The sequence below is a fragment of the Paroedura picta genome, chromosome 3, assembly GCF_049243985.1.
Source record: "Paroedura picta isolate Pp20150507F chromosome 3, Ppicta_v3.0, whole genome shotgun sequence".
In the NCBI taxonomy this organism is placed as follows: domain Eukaryota; kingdom Metazoa; phylum Chordata; class Lepidosauria; order Squamata; family Gekkonidae; genus Paroedura; species Paroedura picta.
The window spans coordinates 149,995,548-150,019,456 of NC_135371.1; the positions used below are offsets into that span (position 1 = coordinate 149,995,548).

A 23,909-nucleotide genomic window follows, 5' to 3' on the forward strand; every position below is an offset into this window, starting at 1 on the left:
TTCTGACCCTGGGAAAGTTGACCCTTATGGTTGTGAGACCAGGAGCAATAGCCATGTGGGTGATTGTGCTGCAGTATGGATAAGAAAGGGGGTAAACCAAGGATCTCCACTGAGTAAAGAGAAAAGGAAATATTTTCCCCATCTCCCTCATCAAAGCAGCCCAAGGATCTGCATGGCCCTTACTCTGCATGGATCTCACAATCCAAGGAATCAATTTTGTAATGGATACCAGGGGGAGGGAGGAAAAGTGGAGAAGATCCATGATTCTTATATAAGCAGTTCACTATATCCAACTCACTGATCTAACAAGATCAGTACTGTTTACTCTGACTGGCAGAGGTTCTTCATGGTTTCATACAGAGTCCTCCCTACCTAGTCCTGTTTTTAAGTAAGAGATGCCAGGGGTTGAATTTAAGAACCTTTGCATGCCATGCTGATGCTCAGCTTCCAAGTCATGGTCCTTCCTGAGCAAATACTCTGATAAGCAATGAAAACCTTCACGTTCACATTAGACATGAATGGGGTGAAGGGTGGGGAGGCAAACAAAGTGGGAGCACAATGGGCACAGACCTAAACACTGCTCCATTCTGTACGTTATTCTGCTCTTCTCAGCAATTTTTCCCAGCCAGACTCTGCTACTGGAAATCATTTGGGATGGGAGAAAAATGCTGAAAGTGGCAGAGTGCAATGAGGTAAGAAGTACTGTTCATGTTTTAGTTCCTCTCTACTGTATGGTGTTTTTGCATAATAACAGATGCACCCCATCTGCCACTTGAGGTCCTGGGAAAAGAAGTCTCATTCACATGCCAAAGTTGTCACAAAGTCTATGCTTGCTCTACAAGAAATGAGTGTGATTGCCTCTGAAGTGGAACACTCTCCCCACTGTCTGAACTTTGGCAGTTTTCCACTGAAATGAATGGAAATGACTATCAAATTGGTTAACTAATAAGACTGCCTTTGAGGTATTAGAGAAAATGACTGAGGATTTCTATACAGTGAAGGAACCAACTCTAGATCCCAGTCTTCGTTTTTGCATATCGCTTTCCCACTAGTACCTTATCATCTTTCCAGACTGAGCATCAGAAATGAATCAATAGTTTTGAAATTTTGGATGTAATATATACAATATATTTAATATTTTGTAGTTTTATAATTATGTTTTAATACTGTAAACCACCATGAACCAGCTAGTCTGGGAGTGGCAGAAAAATACATAAAATAAATAAATAAAAATAAATGAACAGCAACAAAAAACCTGGAATTGGTCATGACTGGGCATCTAGGCCATAGTGACTTTCTCATCACATAGCATGGCCTGGAGATCCTGTTTTGGTTTTTCACAATAGTCCAAATAGTTCTCTATTTTCCCTTTATTTCATGTATTTATGAGAGGTGTTAATGCTTCCTTACCATCCGGTCCAGACACAGTTCAAACTAGGTTGTGAGAGAATAAATATGCTTTCAGGTTAACACTGACATGTCTTTTTGGAATGGGGAGGAATATCTCCAAGGTACACTGCAGAAAAAGGGTGATATTTTCATTTTCATGAATGAGTTGGGAAAGGGCAAAATCAGCAGGCCAAATTTTACCGCTGGGCCCACCTACTGGTTCCCCTGATTAAGCCCTCACCCCAGTGCACTCAGCAATGAGTTGCACATCAAATGATATTAGTGCAGTTGCACAAGCCTTCTTTAAGTTTACTCATACCCCATGTCTGATTTGCTCAGGGAGAGAATTCTCTAAATAGAATGGAAGTCCATTAGTAGGACAGCCTGAGATGCAGTTATATGTCCGGACTTTGGTGTCAGGAAGCGGGCACCTACTGCAGTTCTGTGTCAGGGAACCAAACAGAGGCATCAGTGTGGTTTCTTAACAACTTCCAAGCTGGTTCACATCTGCTGGAGATGCTTATCAGTCAGTGCTGAAAGTAGAGTTCTGATGGGTGGAGAAGATTGGGAGACAGGAGAAACAGGCTGAAACTTTCTCTCTCTCTTTCTCTTTCTCTCTCTCTCTCTCTTTCTCTTTCTCTCTTTCTCATATACACACACGGATACAGAGAACCCACAGAGTTTTGTTCTCATACCTTTTTCTGCCTCCTCATGTCAAACACATCCTTTATAAAGGGATCCATTTCAATGTTATTACTGCATCAATTGTGTATAGTATAATAGTATAGTTCAGTTTTATGATGATCCACAGGCCGTTCAGAAGCAGATAAAAACCACTTTTACAGTATTATATGTGTAAAATATCAGATCAAATGCCATAAAGAAATAAATGATTCAGTAACAAAAATAAATGGAATCGAAAGTCTCAAAAGGGCATGGAAACAAAGCATGAAAATGGCATATCTGCATGTCCTTAATCTGCAAAGGGGCGACTCCAAAATGAGGCCAAACAGACTTGGTTTTGCAGAATTCTGCAGCATCTCTGATCCATACTATACCACCTCAATTATATGCAATTATTTCTGGCATCACCTGCATGCTTGTCTTCCTATTCATTGCTCCAAGAAGTTAGACCTTTTAAAAAAAGAAATTCCCGGCAGGACGAGGCAGGCATCTTTAGCACGTTTGAGCCTCCATACCTTCCCTCTGCTGGTTGCCTGCTGGTTGTTCTCCTGTAGCTCACACTAAATAGGTTGGGGAATCCACTTTATGTGATTTCCCCAACTAGCGCTTTAAAATAGAGGATGTTGGCAATGTCATATGGAGGGGCCAGAATATAATGACTACTTAAGAGAAGCATTTCACTATATTTAATTGGTGCGGAAATGCCCTGAGAATGTTTCCAGCTGGTGGGTGGGTGGGGGGGGGGGAGAGTCATCATGCAATTGTATATTTTGTGAACCAAGATGCATTATTTTATGCGTGAAGGAGCTGTGATCTTCTGGAGTACGAATGTGCTCTCCAAACAAGAGATTGCAAAAAGGCATGCAATGGACTGTGAAGAGATTTGGAGCTTTTAAAGTGCAGAGTGAAAAAGCACCAGCACATGCTGTGTCAGACATCTTTAAATAGCAAGCCTCTGGGCCAAGATCAAGTGTATCATTTGACACATCCTCTTGGGTGGAATATATCCCAGTTTTGTAAAGGGAGGGGCTCAACAGTCTCTCCCTTCCCTTCCATCTCTGATTCCTAGATCCTGTGATCTTATTTCACTGCTCAGAGCAAAGATAACAAAAGGCTTCATTTCCCTTTTTAGTTTTTAGGGGAGGCCCTTTCTGGGCCACAACGCATGTGCTTCTGCTTCATCTGCAGTCTGATACATTTTTTGTGTGTGTGTTCAATAATATGTAGATAAACAGAAATATTCTCTCTTGCATAATAACAGACAGGCTCCTTTTTATAGGTTTTATATGTTAGGTAATCAGCTTCACAGATGATCAAAGATTAACTTTTAAATGGATGCTGCTAAGAAAGATTCTCAGTCTTAAATCAGCTTTCCTGCATTAAACCTTCCTCTTTAATCCTCAACTCTAAGCAATTTTATAAATAGACAAAATTGGAAAATCGCTTAAACCACACAACTATAACATAATCAGATGAAACATGCCACAATCTCTTCTTTTGCTTGGGAGAATACCCTTGGGTGAAAACAAACTATTATTTTGAGCTTCCTCTCTGCTCCATTGTTTCCCAGCAATTATCAGGAAATGCGTGCTGAAAGAAGAAGCTGACACTTGTTGTCGGAATGAATAATTAATAACCAGTAGCATTAAAATTAAAACTCATCCCTCCCAGTTACATAATGCCGCTGTAGTCATTGCCGTGGACCTTTAAAAATAGCTCCATAGTAACAGAAGCAACTACCCACCATGAACGTGCTGCTCAAAAAAGCATTCTGCTAGGGAAGCACTTCAGCTAAATTGACCCTATGCCTTGCCAATGACTATCTTCTATTGTATTGCATGGCATTATCAACAAGCCTTGCCGTCTTGGTGTGTGGACGTGTCCCTGAAAAAGCAGGAATGCTACAACTGGGAAGTCTCTACTCAAATCACTTGTGGGGAATGTGGATTCTCAGCTATAGCAGTCTATAATGCCAAAACAATTCCTCGTCATGATACACTTAGAACAGTGATTTGCAAATTGTGGGTTTCTTCAAGGAGAGCTAGGGTTGGGGGATCTGTAGATGACAGAGATCAGATCACCCGGAGAAAATGGTTGCTTTGGAGGATGGACTTCATGGCTTTATACCTTGCTGAGGTTCTGCTCTGCCTTAAGCCCCACCCTCCTAGGATTGACAACCTCCAGGTAATGGCTAGAGATCTCCTAATAATGCAACAAACCTCCAAGTGATAGAGATCAGATTACCTGGAGAAAATGGCTGCATTGGATGTGAACTCTATGGTTTTATATTCAATTTAAGTTCCTCCCCTCTCTGAAGCCTGCCCCTCCTCAGGCTCCATTCCCCAATTTCCAGCTCAGAGCTGGCAACTTCTGATTGGGATAGCTTTCTAGAAAAATCCTGCCCACTACTACTACAACCATGGCAGGTTATTTAGTATGTTATGGATCACACTCTCATCATGCAGGATGATGGAAAGCCTCCCCCTCCCCCCCCCTCCAAGACTGTACAGTAATTGCACAGAAGTGGAACACACAACTTAGAAAATGCTTTATGCTGGTCAGGGGTACTCTGGTTTCTTTATATATTGTTTGATATATTTTGGTGTGGCTTTTAAGAAAAAGCTGAAATCGATTTTAAAGCATAACATTCCATAGTACCATAGATGGTTAAAACAGCATCCTAAAATGAAGAATGAAAACCAACAGCCAGCCAAGGAAGCCTTCTGGGAAATGGTGCCTTGTACTTCTTTCTGAACTGCAGAGGGGAAGACAGTGGTCTCACACATGAACATACAGGAAGCTGCCTTACAGGGAATCTGACCAGTGGCTCTCCAAGGTCTCAGGTTTTCTGCTTAACTGGGGATGCCAAGGATTGAATCTGGGACCTTCAATGTGCAAAGCAGAATGTCTTTCACTGAGCCACAGCTCTGCCCTCATAATTGGGACCGTTTAAGTACAGGAGGTTTCATGCCAGGCTGCAGGCTGGAGTTTTAGTCGTGGCAAGTTGCCCCACCTCTTCCTGCACCCACACGGGAGAGCATTTGGCCTGGTGCACCTCATCTGCCCCCGATTTGTACTCCTGAATGGGAGCTGGGGCACTGAAGTTCCCAGTGTGGAAACGGTCTGGGTGACCAAATGCACACTTGCCTGGAGGAGACAGGCCAATGTCATTCTTGCCTGGTTACATTCAGATTAGATGCAAGACACTTGGAAAGGCTAGTGCTGGAAAATATTCAGAAATGTCAACCAGCTCAAATTATAACTGATAAAATACTTACTGTGGAATGGAATGCATTTCTCTGACACAGTTATATTTGACTACCAAGTTGTTTGTGTGCCCAATTCCAAATGCTGCTGTTGACCTATAAACCTCTATAAAAAAAACAATTCCATAAAAACCTATAAAAACCAATTCTTCTGTGTCTTCTGAATAGTCTAGGGCAGGAATGGTTTAAGGACTACCTTGTCTATTAATTTGCACTCAGATCAACATCAGAGGCCCTGCTACAATTTGCCTATAAGGTAGGATGTTTGAAAACTACTGCATGAGAATTGTGCTGACAGGGCTTGAGAACTGATTCTACCTGAAAGTGACAACAACAATTTAAAACCTACAGTTTCATTAAAAAGACAATTAAAACCATTTTCAGCATCAATGCCGTTGCTGAGCTCCCCTAGCAATCTGACGTTATTACAATTGCATTTAAATTACATTTCTATCAAATTGAGCACTGTACCAATTCTGCAATATGGAAAGATCAATGAAAAATAAAGCTAGCTGACTACAGAGAATAACTAGAATAGCTGCAATGGGATATTAAAAATGAAACAATAAAAGAGAGACGACAAAGCAAATTGTATTGTTATAGTGCTAGCCATATACTTCACAGTTGCACGGGTCTAGACCATTCCTCCTCTACAGTCATTTTTTGCACTGAAATCATCTGTTGAATTCACAACACTGATTTCACTGGAAGATGAAGTATATCCACTGGCCTTGATTCAACAGACTGTGCACACAAACACCTGTTTCATAATCATGCCTCCACATTCAGAAGCATTAAACCTCAGAAAGCCAGGAGACAACACCTGGAGAAGGCCTTGGCTTCAGTGCCGTACTCAAATTTCAAAGAACTACAAGGGTAATATTAGGGGGCTGGATTAGAAATGCAAAGGCATCAAAAGGGAAATCCGATACTAGCACAAACATTTTAAAAAGTATAATATTCCATTTCTTTGGAATTATTAATATCCCTGAAAAAGAACTAAAATCTGCTATCATACAGAAGAAAAGGGAGGCCATTATTAAAGGGGTTGAAGCTGATTATTCAAACTGCTAATCAATGGGATAAAAGACTTTGGAATTTAATTGCATATAGCTTGGGAACTAGTTTAGCTGTTCCGGTTGAACTAATATAAGGTATGTTAAAGAATGACCTCATGTAACAAAACTAGAAGTTGAGCACCTGAGAGAAAATACACTCAGGATAATCCCAGCCCCTGATGAAGTTCCTATAAAGCCTTTCAAGGCTAACAAAAAGTGGTGGTGTGAAGACTTATCAATAATGTTTACTCAAGGAAATTCAACAGGACAAATTCTGAGGATCTAGAGGCAAGTCATAATAGTCCCAATTTATTAAAAAGGTGACTCACTAAAACCTGTGAATTAAAGGCCTGCGGTCAGTTCTGGGAAAGCTATATGACTTATATCTACATGATACATTCTAGAAAAAAAACCCTGAGTATTGAGCAGGCTGGCTTGAGAAGAGGGGGGAGTACAAATGATCACCCTTATATTCTTCATGAACATATTGCTCATAAGTACATCAGGAGTTATGAGGGTGCACTGGTATTTGCCTTCTTGGATTTGAAGGCTGCATTTGACAGGATCCCAAGGCCATGTTTTTGGGGAAAAGATCAAAACAACATCAGTGGATAAGCATTTATTATTTCTTGTATAACTGTCCTATGGATCAGATTAGATGTGAACAAAGGGGATGGCTAAGCAAATTAATTGTCCTCAGCAGAGGTATTAAACAGGTTTGTATCTTGGCCCCACTTCTCTTCAATCTTTATATAAACTATATGACAATTTCTCACTAAAGATTAATGTCCTCCTCCATATCTTGCTACCTTCCAATTATTACACTTCTTTATGCTGATGATATAGCCCTCATATCTGTTGTTGTTGTTATGTGCGAAGTCGTGTCCGACCCATCGCGACCCCATGGACAATGATCCTCCAGGCCTTCCTGTCCTCTACCATTCCCTGGAGTCCTTTTAAGTTTGCACCTACTGCTTCAGTGACTCCATCCATCCACCTCATTCTCTGTCGTCCCCTTCTTCTTTTGCCCTCGATCGCTCCCAGCATTAGGCTCTTCTCCAGGGAGTCCTTCCTTCTCATGAGGTGGCCAAAGTATTTGAGTTTCATCTTCAGGATCTGGCCTTCTAAAGAGCAGTCAGGGCTGATCTCCTCTAGGACTGACCGGTTTGTTCGCCTTGCAGTCCAAGGGACTCGCAAGAGTCTTCTCCAGCACCAGAGTTCAAAAGCCTCAATTCTTTGACGCTCGGCCTTCCTTATGGTCCAACTTTCGCAGCCATACATTGCAACTGGGAATACCATAGCCTTGACTAAACGCACTTTTGTTGGTAGGGTGATGTCTCTGCTTTTTAGGATGCTGTCTAGATTTGCCATAGCTTTCCTCCCCAGGAGCAAGCGTCTTTTAATTTCTTTGCTGCAGTCCCCATCTGCAGTGATCTTGGAGCCGAGGAAAATAAAATCTGTCACTATCTCCATTTCTTCCCCATCTATTTGCCAGGAATTGAGAGGGCCGGCTGCCATGATCTTTGTTTTCTTGATGTTGAGTTTCAAGCCAACTTTTGCACTCTCCTCCTTCACCCGCATCAACAGGCTCTTTAGTTCCTCTTCACTTTCTGCCATTAGAGTGGTATCATCTGCATATCTGAGGTTGTTGATATTTCTCCCTGCAATCTTGACCCCAATTTGTGACTCCTCTAATCCCGCCTTTCTCATGATGTGCTCCGCATACAAGTTAAATAGGCAAGGCGACAGTATACAGCCTTGCCGAACTCCTTTCTCAATTTTGAACCAATCCGTGATTCCATGTTCAGTTCTCACTGTTGCTTCTTGACCTGCATATAAATTTCTCAAGAGACAAATAAGATGCTCTGGTATTCCCATCTCTTTTAGAACTTGCCACAATTTGTTGTGTTCCACACAATCAAAGGCTTTAGCATAGTCAATGAAGCAGAAGTAGATGTTCTTCTGGAACTCCCTAGCTTTTTCCATGATCCAGCGTATGTTGGCAATTTGATCTCTAGTTCCTCTACCTCTTCGAAATCCTGCCTGTACTTCTGGAAGTTCTCGGTCCACATATTGCTGGAGCCTAGCTTGTAGGATTTTGAGCATAACTTTGCTAGCATGAGAAATGAGTGCAATGGTGCGGTAGTTTGAACATTCTTTGGCATTGCCCTTCTTTGGGATTGGAATGTAAACTGACCTTTTCCAATCCTGTGGCCATTGCTGAGTTTTCCAAATTTGCTGGCATATTGAGTGTAGCACTTTTACTGCATCGTCCTTTAAGATTTTGAATAGTTCAACTGGAATGCTGTCACCACCACTAGCTTTATTGTTGCTCAGACTTCCTAAGGCCCATTTGACTTCACATTCCAGGATGTCTGGCTCCAGGTCAGTAACTACCCCACTGTGGTCATCAGGGATGTTAAGCTCGCTCTTGTATAGTTCTTCTGTATAATTTTGCCACCTTTGCTTAATCTCTTCTGCTTCTGTGAGGTCCCTACCATTTTGGTCCCTTATCATACCCATCTTTGCATGAAACGTTCTCTTCATATCTCCAATTTTCTTGAAAAGATCTCTGGTCCTCCCCATTCTATTGTTTTCTTCTATTTGTTTGCACTGTTCATTTAAGAAGGCATTCTTATCTCTTCTAGCTTTTCTCTGGAATTCTGCATTCAATTGGGTGTATCTTTCTCTTTCTCCCTTGCCTTTCACTTCCCTTCTCTCCTTAGCTATTTGTAAAGCTTCCTCAGACAGCCATTTTGATTTCTTGCATTTCTTTTTCTTTGGGATGGTTTTAGTTGCTACCTCTTGTACAATGTCGCGAACCTCCGTCCATAGTTCTTCAGGCACTCTGTCTATCAGATCTAATTCCTTAAATCTATTTGTAACCTCTACTGTATATTCGTCGGGGATATGATTTAGTTCGTACCTGAGTGGCCTAGTGCTTTTCCCTACTTTCTTCAATTTAAGCCTAAATTTTGCAACAAGAAGCTCATGATCTGAACCACAATCAGCTCCTGGTCTTGTTTTTATTGCCTGTATAGAACTTTTCCATCTTTGGCTGCAGAGTACATAGTCAATCTGATTTCTGTGTTGACCGTCTGGTGATGTCCATGTGTAGAGTCGTCTCTTGGGTTGTTGGAAAAGAGTGTTTGCTATGACCATTGTATTCTCTTGACAAAATTCTACCAGCCTGTGCCCTGCTTCATTTTGTACTCCAAGGCCAAACTTGCCTGTTATCCCAGTTATCTTTTGGCTTCCTACTTTAGCATTCCAATCCCCCATGATGATTAGCACATCATTTTTTGGCGTTGCTTCTATAAGGTGTTGTAGGGCTTCATAGAACTGATCAACTTCATCCTCTTCAGCAGCAGTGGTTGGGGCATAGACCTGGATCACTGTGATGTTGAATGGTTTGCCTTGGATTCGAACTGAGATCATTCTGTCATTTTGGGGATTGTATCCCAAGACTGCTTTTCCTACTCTCTTATTGATTATGAAGGCTACTCCATTTCTTCTGCGAGATTCTTGTCCACAGTAGTATACCTGATGGTCATCTGAATTAAATTCACCCATTCCTGTCCATTTTAGTTCACTGATTCCTAAAATGTCGATGTTCAGTCTTCTCATTTCTTGTTTAACCACGTCCAGCTTGCCTTGATTCATGGATCTGACGTTCCAGGTTCCTATGGAATAAAAATCTTTACAGCATCGGACTGTCTTTTCGCCACCAGTTACTTCCACAACTGAGCGTCCTTTCGGCTTTGGCCCAGCCGCTTCATTCATTCTGGCGCTACTCGTACTAGCCGTCTGCTCATCCCCAGTAGCATATTGGACACCTTCCGACCTGAGGGGCTCATCTTCCGGCGTCATATCGTTATGCCTATTGGAACTGTCCATAGAGTTTTCATGGCAAAGATACTGGAGTGGTTTGCCATTGCCTTCTCCAGTGGATCACCTTTTGTCAGAGCTCTCAGCTATGACCTGTCCGTCTTGGGTGGCCCTGCACGGCATAGCTCATCGCTTCACTGAGCTACGCAAGCCCCCTTGCCACAACAAGGCAGCGATCCTTGAAGGGGGAAGGCAGCGATCCTTGAAGGGGGAAGCCTCATATCTAGGCTTCTGTAAATTTCTTAAGTTGTTTCTTCATTACTGCCATTTTTCTAAGTCTGGGCTGCTGGCCATTATAGGAGGCAGTGCTAAGAAACGCTACAGATGGCTTATATTATTATAGGAATTGGAATAGGTTGACAATTTTTGTTATCTTGGAGTTACCTTTCAACTGAATCTATCCTAGAAGATACATTTAGAAGCTGATGTCACAGTGGCAAACAACTCTGCTCGTGCTATTACTTGATTCTTTTTCAGCTCTGGTACCTTCACCACTTTTAAGGCTAAAGTTGCTGCTCAATTATTATATGAAACTCCAATTTGGATTGAAATGGTTAATGAAGATTTGGATCACCCACAGCTGGAATCTCTGATTGATGTCTGAAGTACCTAAATCTGTGACAGGAGTTTCATTGCAAGTCAAATTTGGCTTGTAATCCCTTGATGTTCAGACTTGGATAAAGGCTTTCAAATGGAAGCTCAAAACATTATGATCTACTTCCTCCCAAGGACTCCTGTATCTGTTAAAATGGGATAAATCTTATATCACTTAGTATAAATTGCTGGATTCTAAATTAAATTATCTCAAGATCTCTCAGGATATGATCTATTACTGGGACATCAAAAAGCTTTTCAGTAAAGTATAAGACCAAATTGAGGAGCTTGATTATTTAACTCTGAGGTTCAGACATACCTGTGGTTGGAATTCCAACTCCCCAAAAGATGCCAGATGTTACAAAATATGGAAAAGCTTCTGCCCTCAGATGTCTAAACGTACAACACTCAGAGGTTACCAACGGTTGTTAGGTAAAGCAAGATTATGCCTGTGAGGCAGTGGGAAAATAGAAATTATAGATCATATCCTACTTGATTGCTCTATCCATAAAAAATGAACTGATTATCTCTTTGAAGGTTTGTTCTCTGTGTCACCCCCTATTAGGGTGGCATGGCTTTTGAGAGATGAACAAAAAAGTGGCTATACCCAAATTTCTCTCAATTGTGGTGGCTCATTGTACAGCTGTTCAGAACTGATAGATTGATGGAACAGCAATTTTATCATCATCAAATTGTTTTTGTGCCCCATTTATTGAACCTCCATGGCAAGTGGTTGGCTATTGTGTAAAACAACATGATGATCTGATTCAGCAGGACTCTTCTTGTGTTCTCCTTCGCTTCTCCTTTTCTTTAATTTTCAGCTGCTCTCAATAACCCAACCCTTCTAAAGCATCACACCAGTTTTTTTCCTGTTTGTTTAATTACAAAGTCCTATTTTTCTTCATACCAATATGCAACCAACTGCATATGAATAAAAATGAAGGAAACAACATTACGTTCTTGACAAGAAGTAGCTTTAATAATCTGGCCACTGTCCTAGGAAATTCATGTCTATACTCTGGCAATCAAGAAAATGTAGTTTACAGATTATACATGTACATGAATAAATATTGGATAGTGGGTGTTTTTGGCCCTCATTTTTTGACAATTCCAAATAATAATAAGAGGTATTGCAGTTTAAGAATATGTAGGAAAAAATCAGTGGTATTTCTTATTGATGTCTGCAAAAATTAGGTCTATTCATTTTATAACAAGGATAAATGAAGTCAGTTACCCCACTCTTAATTAGGATTAGGATAAGTTTCTTTTTAAGTGAATCCAACAACACAGTAATAAAAGTGATAAAAAAGTTAATCAAAACATACAAGTTATAGCATCGACTAATTCTCCCCCATCCCCAGTTTAGTTAGGATCAGCAGATCATCAGATTTATATAAAATACTTCTAAAATGAACGAAGCCATACATGAAAACTGGGAGGAAACAGGAAACACAAATCCACTGTTAAACATGATAGACTCTTCTAAGGCAGGTAAATTTTGAACAATGAAAGTGTCTACAATATATGCAAAAAAGAAATTAATTTTCATCAGCTTTTTAAAAGGAGTTTAACTCTGAAAGGAAATATTTAACTTTGGAAAGTGCTTTAATGAGCTTCATAAACTATCTCCCTGGCAGAAAACTACGGCCTTTTTAAAAATGCAATCTTCACAAAAAGTAATTAACTGTATGCAAAGTGTATTAAATACACAAGCATGCTATGTGTCAAAAGATCTTAGCTTCAATGGAAGTTTCTAGAACCATTATTTCTTTGAGTTCCATTATAAATTTCATAGTAACATATAGTTAGGCTTGGTAGATTGTACTCAAAGGTCATAAGAATCTCCAGGCTGGTGTGATTGTAGCTCTGCCAATAGCACCATTGATGTCTTGGACAAATTCCTATTCTCTCATTTCTATTCTATTAATTTTATTTATTTTACATTTATCTAGTATCGGAAGCACACTTGTTCAGTGAACAGGAAACATGAAACTCATTTACAGAAGTTCTAAATATCTAGATAGATAGATGTGTGTGTGTGTATAATTTATATAGGAAAGCAATCGTATCTAATTCAGAAAAATATACATTAGAGTTTTCCTTATAGTTTCATGTAGCTTCTTGAAAAGTCCATCTTGAGACTGGGTTCTATAGTGAGGATAAGCTAGTGAAGAGGTGTTATTTTTGCATTTGTTATATTTCATCCATGTTTAATTAGCTGTATCACATATGCTGTATAATTTGCTATTTACCTGAAGCTTTTGGGGTCGAGTGGTTTGGGAATATTTTAAAATATTTGTTAAACTTTCTAAAACTGACCTGAAAGACCACATTGGCCGACAAAGGAATTTCAAAAGGATATTCCAAAGAGACATAGCTGAATTAGAAAATTACTGAGTTTCAAATATGTTTTACAGTTTATTTCAGTCTCTACTGATGGTAAATTGCTTAACATAAAAGGTAAAGGTATCCCCTGTGCAAGCACTAAGTCATGTTTGACCCTTGGGGTGACGCCCTCTAGCGTTTTCTTGGCAGACTCAATATGGGGTGGTTTGCCAGTGCCTTCCCCAGTCATTACCGTTTACCCCCCAGCAAGCTGGGTACTCATTTTACCGACCTCGGAAGGATGGAAGGTTGAGTCAACCTTGAGCCAGCTGCTGGGATTGAACTCCCAGCCTCATGGGCAGACAGCTTCAGACAGCATGACTGCTGCCTTACCACTCTGCGCCACAAGATCTGTTAAATTCCCAAAACACAACTGCCAGCATAGTACTAAGACCAGTTTATAAATTAAATCCAGCATCAGAGTATCTCAGAGATATGCTAGCAAGAGGAGTGTGGGGCCACACAGAAGACGGCCAGCAGAGGGGGCAGCGGTGCAGCAATCAGGGCTCAGTGCTATGTCTACACAGCTGCCATCCCCATTCCTGCTGGACTGGCAGTAGAAGACAAGCAGTAGAGGAGGCGGCTCTGTGCCGGGCTTGCGTAGTTGCTACTGCAAGATTTAGATTGTGGCAGATTATGCATTTCCACATAATCTACGGCAGCGGTCCGCAACCTTTCGGCTGCCACGGACCGCTGCTCCGGAGAGTGGAGAGAGGGCGGCCCGGGGCCCGCTCACACGCAGCAGCCCCAGCGCAAACGCGTGTGTGCGGACCGCTGCGCACGTGCGTTTACGCCCGGCAGGGGCGCAAACACGCTTGCATGGCAGTCCGCGCACGGGCGTTTGCGCTGCCGCCGTGCCGGCGGCCGTGGCTTCACTTCCCAGCCCCTCCGGGCCGCCAGCAAATCGGCCGCCAAAGCGGCCGATTAGCTTGCGGCTCGGCAAGCTTCTCTTCCCTCCCTTGCCCGAAACAAGAAGCTTGCTGGGCCGGAAACTAATCGGCCGCTTTGACGGCCGATTTGCTTGCGGCCTGGCAAGCTTCTTGCTTCGGGTGGGGGAGGGAAGAAGAATCTGTGGCCCGGCACCAAGGGCTTTGCGGCCCGGCACCAAGGGCTTTGCGGCCCGGCACCGGGCCGCAGAACGCAGGTTGGGGACCACTGATCTACGGCAATCTAATTCTTGTGGTTTGTTTGTTTTTTTGACGGACAACGAAATACCTTCACATTTCTCTTCAACTCTTCACCAAAGAAGAATTATTACTAAGGAAAAACTGAGGGGCACTGTGAAAAAAAATGCTAAAAAAATGGTCTTCAAAAGGATAGAACAAGTAAAATAATAATATGAAAACGAGATTTTTGAGGACTTAAGATACCTTACTGTCAGAAAAAGACCATCTGAAATGAGTTGGCAGTGAATAATCCATAATCAGATCTCTCTCCAAAATACTTGGTCTTTGAGAGACAGTTTTTGGACAGTCTATGCATTTACTACAGTGAACTAACAAATACGTCAGCCACATACTGTGATTCACAGTTCAGTTCCAGCCACCAGCAGAAATATTTCAAGCCATTATTTCACAAGCTTAGCAATGTTTTCAGTTCTTTCCAGCTTTCACGTCTGGAGTCACTTCAATCCAGTTAGCAGAATACATGAGTGGAAACAGGATTCCATGTATAGAACTGAGTATAGAACTCAGCTGCTGAATGAAATCCCATATATGAAAGACATTGCACACAACCTCCTAAAACAGGGGTCCTCTACCCCTGGTCTGCGGCCCGGTACCGGGCCGCAAAGGCCATGATACCGGGCCGCCAGCGGCCGCGCCTTCCTCCCCCCCGCAGCGAGAGGGGGGGAAGAAGCAGGCACGGCCGCCGGCACGCCAGCGACGCAAAAGAGCGCGCATGGAGCTGCCGCGCGTGCATGTTTGCGCCCCCTGCTGGCGAAAACATGCGCGTGGCAGCTCTGCACATGCGCGCTAGCGCCGCCTAGTGGCGAAAACATGCATGTGCGACAACTGCGCGTGCGCGTTTGCGAACGGCGTCGGCGTCCGGGCCGCCGGCTCTCTCCAACCCTCGGAGGCGGTCCCCGACTACTAGAAGGTTGGGGACCGCTGTCCTAAAATACAGTCATTCTTCCTCCAATAAGCATTGGGTGTTGATAGCAATATAATATTTTGTGAATGGACATTTACCAAAGCAAACCTATGCAGAGTCATTCCACTGAAATCAATTCTACTGAAACCACAGTAGTTCAGCAAAGGAGTGTAGTGTCAATTGAACACTCAGGTCCATTCCTTACAGCTGGTAGAAATCCATCATCAGCACTGAATATTCCTCCACTATTTTTAGTAGCATCATCATTTCACACATGGCCAAAATCTCAATTTTTCTAGCACTACTGTTTCTTCTTCAGCATTCCTTACCTACTTCCGGTTCTTGCCGAAGAGCAATGAAAACATCACAAACTTGCCTTGTCTTCCCCTCCTTGAGCATGCCAATCAACTGGACAACCAACCAGCTGTACAACCAATACATGACAACCAATCGTGGCAGTAAGAGTACTACCGATGCCCCTCACTGTAACTTGGCGGGTGATTGCAACATCTGCTGGGATTTTGACCAGAGGAATCCTCCGCCAGGCATTTGGTTGAGGTCGACCTGAACCACTACTTCCTATGGGCCCTCCTCCTGAGTCTCCCTCCTATGGCACCCACAGCAGTTCCGTTCAACCCACTGGGCAATCAGGATACATTAATTTAATGTTCTCCATACTATTCTATTGTTCTACTTGCTTGCTGTTTTCACTGTATTATTGTTAAACTGAGTTATCTGTATTTTTTCTGTTTTATGTGAAACACCCTGAGCCTTTGGGGAGGGCGGTATATAAATATAATAAATAAATAAAACACATTTTTCATGTTCATTTAAACAACTTAGCAAATGATGACTTAATAACCAACAAGTAATGTTCTAATATTTTCTTGAGGTCGTCTCAGAACCAAACAAGCCTGATCTCTTGTGACAGGGTTAGCAAGAGTGTAAACAAGGTTCTGGACACAGTTTTTGAACACGGTTTGTGCAAGCTGGATTGAAGTGACTCACGCTGAATCCAGTTAAATGTGAAATCATGTTCATAACCATGTAGTTCAGCCTTTCTCATTTTTTTTACCATTGTGAAACCTCTGAAACAGGATTCAAGAATCCCCTGAAATTGTGTAATTATGCAGAATATGGTTGGTAAGCATAACTGTGTACATACCCAACTGGGACCCTTCCCATTCCCACCCCTTCCAGGCCCATCATTGCTGATTTGGGGAGGGGTGGGTGGGTTAACATGACCATATATGGCTATATCACCCAATAAATTTCACTCAAATTTGCCTTGAAATTTGATAGCAACTGTGGTTTTTAGTGGCTCATAAAATATATATCACTCAGCCTCAGGGTTTGGCAAATGCTAATCAAACTGTTACACAAATTATTTTCTAACTAGTAAAAGAGCCCATTGTAACCAAAATACAATGGGCGCTAGAATGTGGGGGATAGGGAGGGACAGGGCAGCGCGGGGCAAGGAAGCTCACCTTAGAGAGGGCGGGCGGCGGCGGCGGGGCATCCTCGGCTGCTCTGCGGGCCTTTGGCGGCCATCTTCGAATCCGTCGGGGTCTTCCGGTGCGTTTTGCACCAGATTTTTAAACGGGAGTCCCTGCCAGCGGTGCGCAGGGCGGCTGGCGGGGGCTCCCTGCCCGGCGGTCTGACGCGGTGAGAGGCGCTCCCTGCGGCTGGGAATTGGAGGGACCAATCGGCAGGCGCAAAGCACCTGCCGACTGGTTCCTCCAATTGTCTGTCATGAGGAAGGGTCCATGAGGAAGGAACCTTCCTCATCCCGGATATAGCCCGCCCCAGGAGGGCTTACTATTTTATTTAGTCCGTGGCGCCCGTGGCGCCACGGGCGATATACAGATAATTTACCTCTTTTCTGAATAAATTATATATCAATAAATTCAAAGTTTTTAATAGAGAACCTGAGATATAAAAGGCCTAGGAAAAGAACATTCTGGAGAAATCAGAATTTTTAATGTGAAATATTAACAATAATCTGTGTGCCTATATAATGCCTTGTAAAATTAATACTTCTGCCAATCTGTGTGGCTATTTTTTTCCAACAGCAAATAATGGTGTCACATGAACCAAAAGCTATTATCATAATGAACAATGTATTTTAGATCTATTGTTAAACTTGGCATTTATAGGTTTCATCTGTAGGATATCATGAAATTTCATTTTAAATGCCAAATTGTATGTTTCAGATGCCAATTTTAGATTAAAACTAAAACATCTATGTTATCAAATCCATAATAGCTCCCATTCATTCACTTTCAATTTATATCTAGCTAACTGAAACTGGTGACTCAACTCATCATATTAGAGAGCTGGATAAACTGTGCTAATAATTTTAGAGTAAAAAAGCCCTGACACATTTAGAAGTGTACTTAGCATCTATATAGCACTTTTGTATTTAGTGTGCGTGAGGTGCTTTGTGTTATCATGCTGTACTCCTTGTAACAACCCGGCATGACATGTAAATATCTATTTTATGCTGTGTGTATTAGAAACCTGAGGCTGAAATGTAGATTGCTTAAGGCCATCTCATGAGACCTTGGGAGAAGCAAGATTTGAACTGGGGGATGTTATAGTTGGTAGCTCAGGTCCAGTCCTGCACTAGCTGTAACATTTTACTTGCAAATACCCTTGTAAACAAATGCCCTTTATGAGTTCTTTCCCATTTTGTAGAATTTCAGTTACATACTTCCTTTATCATTATACAATGAAATATTTCATGATACCAGTTTTTTTTCCTCCTTGTACGTTTTATACATGCTTTCTATTTGTCTCATTGAAGGCTAGCTTGCTTCATTAATTTTAACATGGTAGGTGACATCTGAATCTCCCACTGTTTCAAACTGAGGTTAATTTACAGTGTAGGGTCTTTTTGGCACCTGAGTCAGGTGACAAAACTCCATCTTTCAGGAAGAAAGACTAGCAATGTAATCCTAAAAAACTTTCCTGGAAGGAAGGTCCATTTAATAGAACTGAGTAGGGTTCTCAATGGACCATGTTTGGATTGTTCTCTTTCACTGTCACTCCAGGCCTACCAAAAAGGATGACAATCTTTTTAAAATACATTCTGGAAGCCGTCTGCAGACATAGGGTGATTATTCTTCCTGTTTCTTGGTTTTAATGGTTAGCTAATTTGCTGGAAGGTTTTCTTTCCACAACTGTTTATCTTCTAACCTGCTGATTGATTTATTATTTATGATGTTTTACTGCATTTATTAATATACCTGCTGTACCTTTTAGTGGTTTTAGCATATCTTATATGAGATTTTTATACTTTGCGAAACACCTTGAATATCCTTAGTAGGCAGAAATAAAATAGTAGACATATATGAAATATATGAATATGACATAGTCAACTATGTCACATATCTATGAGTAAAAGTAGAAAACAGAACTCTCACACTTCCCTCAAAATTAACATAGCCTGGAAATTTCTTTCCAGGATGCTTGTATTCCATCAGCAAGGAGCTGAGTGTGTCTGCATTTTTAATTAATGTGGGAAAGCTCTCAAATATTTAATCCTCCAATAGCAGAAGGAAGTGGTAAAGACCAACAACAGACAAATTGCAAGAGGCTTCTCATAATGTAGACTGTTCCTGAGGCCAACAACAGCATAATCCCACTGCTCAAGGTCATTCCGATCACGTCCTTGGAGGATTTTGGAAGACCTCGAGAAATAATCCAAATTATGATCACATTTGCTGGCAGACCCAGAAAATCCATTAATTTTATTGCTAAATCCCAGCCCATGCTACCTCGGCCAATCCCTCCCCCTTCGGCTCCTGTGTGTCGAATACCACACTGTGTTCCTTTTGTTCTCTACCGTGCAGGAGTCTAATGTAATTTGATAATTACAACACGGTAGGACGTTGCAGTGACATAGGTTTGATTAAAAATTTAATTTCAATAAACAAGGAAGCTGCTTCCCCTGGAATGATTATGAAAGGCTAATCAAGGAGAAAGAACCAGAAGAGGAGTGTTCCTGCAAACTGCGCATCTGGCATCCTCTTCCCAGCATCGCAGATTGGCAACGGGTTGGAGGGAAGAAACTTTATTTGGATAGTGATGGAAAAGATCAGAAACTAAGCAAGTTCCGCTGCTTCCTAGCAAAATCCATTGTTAATTCTGTACAATCGCAAGCCACAGAACAGCTTGATGGGGTGTAAGTCTCTCCCCCCCCCAATAAAATAAAAATCTGAATGTCTGGGTGTGAAAACAAATCAAGCCACCACTATGATTAAGTGTAACAGGTGTAGGATGCAGAATGCAGGAGACAATATTTGACTTATTGTGTTTTAGATGGGTACTCTTCCTCTTCCCCCACCTCCGTCTCAAATGCTAGCTCATCTGTTGCACTCGCTGTCTTTTAGTCAACATTAATCTGCACAGATGGCAAAACATCCTAATCTCTGCTACCAGCTGCAGAGGGGGAATTTTTAATGAAATGGGAATACTGAAGGGTTTATATAGAAACCACTAGAATTTCTATTAATTTTTTTTTCCAGCACACGAATTATGTTAACTATTATCTGGCAGGTATTTTGCTCTATGGACAATTAGCAGCATATGGAGAATGGAATGTCAATTACCATATGGTTTTACTATCATTAACAACTGCCTCGGTGTCAAAGAGAAATCAAAAGATTTTGCTTGAAATTAACTTAAGAAAGCAGTATGGAATAATAGCTATAGCATCAAGCTTACCAAAGAGACCTGGGTTCAGCTTCCCAATGAATCTCATGGAGTCACTATTTCTCAAGGTATACAATTTCACAACATTCTTGTAAGGTTAAAATGGTGGTGGTGGTGGTGGTGGGAGGGGGGGGGGGTTGACATACATACAACTCTGATCCTTGAAGAGTCCCAGGATAGAGATCAAATAAATAACTCTATACCAGTCTTAGTAAGATTTTTTTTAATACAAAAAATAACTCAGTGAAAATTATTTACACATCTTTCTTGCATTGTAGTAAAATGTTAACTGAATACAATATGAAAATTCTTTATGCATTCTAGGTCTTAGTTGTTGTCAAGGCTTACCCGGGGCGACTGATCAAAACCCAGTCTTCATTGTTGTCAACCAGTACGAATTTTCCATGAACTTCTAAGCTGTTCCTGGTGGTTTGTGAATGGATACATTTCCAGACAAACTGTCTCTGATCAGTTTAAAGGCTTACTAAATTTCAAAGTGAAATGTGGGGGTGAGGGTGAAATATTCTAGCCTTGAAAACAGCTTGTATGGGATCCATTCTGTACTTTTGAACATGCACCTGATGTTTCCCCCAAAAGCACTTTCATGAGAATATCTACTTTGAGGGGCCATAACTTGGACCCCCTTGGTCCAAACTACACATAATATGGTAGGTGTGTAGAAGAGCATCAGAGGAAGGTCCCATACAAGGTTGATGGCTCTAGTTTGCAGAGGATCTATTCTATAAACTCCTGAAACTGCATCTGTCCTTTCCCCAGAAAGCACTTTGCTGAAGGTTCCTTCTTTGGAAACCATATCTCAGATCCCATAAATCCAATCCTCACCAGATGGCTACAACCTGGTCCAGCTACAATCATACTGGTGGTCTTGATGTTCTCCAAGAAATGCTGGGCATCCTAACTCATGTATGAACAACTGTGAGTAACATCAGACATCTCCAGTTAAATTAAGTCCTATAGGACAGAGGGGTATAGCTTTAGACAAGACTGAGTCAGAGCATTAAACAGTTCAGAAACTACCCACTAATTTGATGTCACTATTAAAAGCCATGAAACCCTGATCCCATTTTAAATCAAGAAACACTTGTGTGTGTCAATAAAAGGGAATGGTGCTTAGAGCTACAAGAAGTATTTAAGCATTTCAATCTCTTGTGTATGATTCTTGTCTTTGCAGAATTATAGTTTTTTGGGGGGAAAGTTCCAAACAAGATAATCCAAATAAAGCACTCCACATTATCAATTTCATCATTTCCTAGGGTCCCCCACAAACTTTGAATGGTCTAAACAAGGAGTGCCTAGCTTTTCTATATACCAGTATTCAGTTGTAAATTTAAGAAGTGTTAATTTTTTTACCACCATTACATGATCACAGTAATCCTTTGCAAATTTGTCTCTATCTGGGATTTTCTGAGCAATTAAGGTTAGATGGTTTATACCTAGGAAAGGCCTTTGGCATGCTCCTTAGCAGTTAAGCACTGTGTACTCCTGTTATGAAATATATTCTGCTGTATCCTTTTGCTGGGCTGGGAATTTGGTCCCCCTGTGTTTAATGCATAGCATATGTTCCATGTAATGTAACGATAACGAGGCATACATAGTAAAGCTGGCAACAGTTTCTACTATTAGGGGGAAAAGATGGCTGAAATCCAGTAGGTGTTCAAAAATTGACTTCTTTATATTTCACTGCCCCATTAGGCATAATGCATTTCAGCTGTGTTGTCGTTATTTTCCTTCTGGCCCATCACCAGTAAATTCTAAATCATTACACTATTAACAGCTGGTTTCTGTGCATATATATGCTGGGGGCTTATGGATAATAGCACGGCCATTCACAAACATCCACGTAAAACAGAAGCTGAAAATGTCCCAGCAATGTGTTCTTTCCCCCTTCAATAGTGACAGGGATGTTTAGAACCATTTCCCAAGGTATCCATCCCAACAGCCTTCTATCATGTGGGACTGCTAAGTCCAGTCTTGTAATAAATAAAGCCACCAGTCACTATCTGGCTCACTTCCGTAACCTTTCTGTGGACAATAAAATCACAGCCTAGTAGCACCTTTAAGACCAACAACGATTTATTCAGGGCGTGAGCTTTCCAGTGCAAGCGCTCTTCGTCAGAATTCCTTACATGACAGTGGGAATATATAGCAAAAGCTAAATCTGTTACATTATTAAACTGTGTCACACATCCAAATACAGCCAATGATAATTCTTTGTCAAAACAGCCAACAGCCAAAATGCGTTCCCCATGGGGACACAAGAAGCAGTGGAGCATGCTGTTCCTCTACAACACACTACTGGTGGAACAGCATGGCCACTGCCTTGCATAATCAATCAATGGTTCTTTTTTGTTTGTGACCACAGTATTCAAGGAAAATTGCCCTCCACCAGCCCTCAAACTCACTTCCATGTTGCCTGGAATTAATAGTAGCTCCATGAGCTGGTTTAAAGATGCAAGAAGAGATGATCCGTTTCTAGAGGACTCAGAACCCCCTGAAATTCAGTTGAAGTATTTGCCTGTATTTAGATGTGTGACACAGTTTAATAATGTAACAGAATTAATTTTTGCTATATATTCCCACTGTCATGTAAGGAATTCATTGTCTGACGAAGAGTGCTTGCACTTGAAAGGTCACGCCCTGAATAAATCTTTGTTGGTCTCAAAGGTGCTACTGGACTCTGATTTTATTGTGCTACTTCGGGCCAACATGGCTACCTATTTGTATCTTTCTATGGACAGTGACAATTCAAACATGCTGACACAGTGTGGCCTAAACATACTGGCCTATCCCATTTCACAATGTTGTGGGAAACCCTATATTTCAAATGATTGCTTGCAGGGAACAGGTATGGTAAAAATGTTTCCCTCTGACATGCCAGCTTTCCATGTGCAGAAAATTTGAATTTGTATGGGAGAGCACTGAAGCTTTGCGTCAGAAGAGAAACAGATAAGGGGTGTGGCTGTACGCTGTGCTGCTTCTGCATATTTGAACTAGCACTGAAACAGATATGCCTAGTGAAAAAATTAGACTTTCATTCTTACCTTGCTTTTCCCTGCCTTCATCTGCTGACATGCTCTTCCTTGAATCACTACACAATTGTCCCAGAGATGGAAATATAAGGATGTAGGTATAGCTGATTAAAGTCAAATTTATTTATGAATTCATTTATATCTACCTTGAAGACATACTAATGGGAAACTTCTATTAGCACAGCTGATTGCTAGAACATTTACCTAATGATTAAAGAATTCTGAAGAAATATGTTTCCATGGTTTAGCCTCCCAACAGTTAGCACGGTTTCCTGATCAAATTGCTCACTAGTGCAAAGTGGAGCAGCAACACAAGAACTCAATTTTCTTTTAAGATCAGGGAAAATTAATATAAGGTAGGTCAACAGGGATAGTTTACAATCATCAAATAAAGCGGTTATTGCTGTTTCAGTTTCCCTCCCACTCATTAGAAGAAGAAGAAGAAGAAGAAGAAGAAGAAGAAGAAGAAGAAGAAGAAGAAGAAGAAGAAGAAGAAGAATTGGTTCTTATATGTCGTTGAAGGAGTCTCTTATATGCTACCTGAAGGAGTCTCAAAGCGGCTTACAGTCACCTTCCCTTTCCTCTTGCCACAACAGACATACTGTGAGGTAGGTGAGGCTGAGAGAGTCCTGATATTACTGCTCAGTCAGAACAGCTTTATCAGTGCCGTGGGGAGCCCAAGGTCACCCAGCTGGCTGCATGCGGGGGAGCGCGAAATCAAACCGAGCTCACCAGATTAGAAGTCAGTGCTCCTAACCACTACACCAATGGGAACTTCACAGTTTGCT

General features: G+C 41.5%; 1 protein-coding gene across 2 annotated transcripts in view; it reads right to left on the reverse strand.

Annotated features, from left to right (window-relative positions):
- The window catches only part of CA10 (carbonic anhydrase 10), a 426,373-nt gene that overhangs the window by 159,457 nt on the left and 243,007 nt on the right, over nt 1-23,909 (reverse strand). The window lies entirely within an intron of this gene.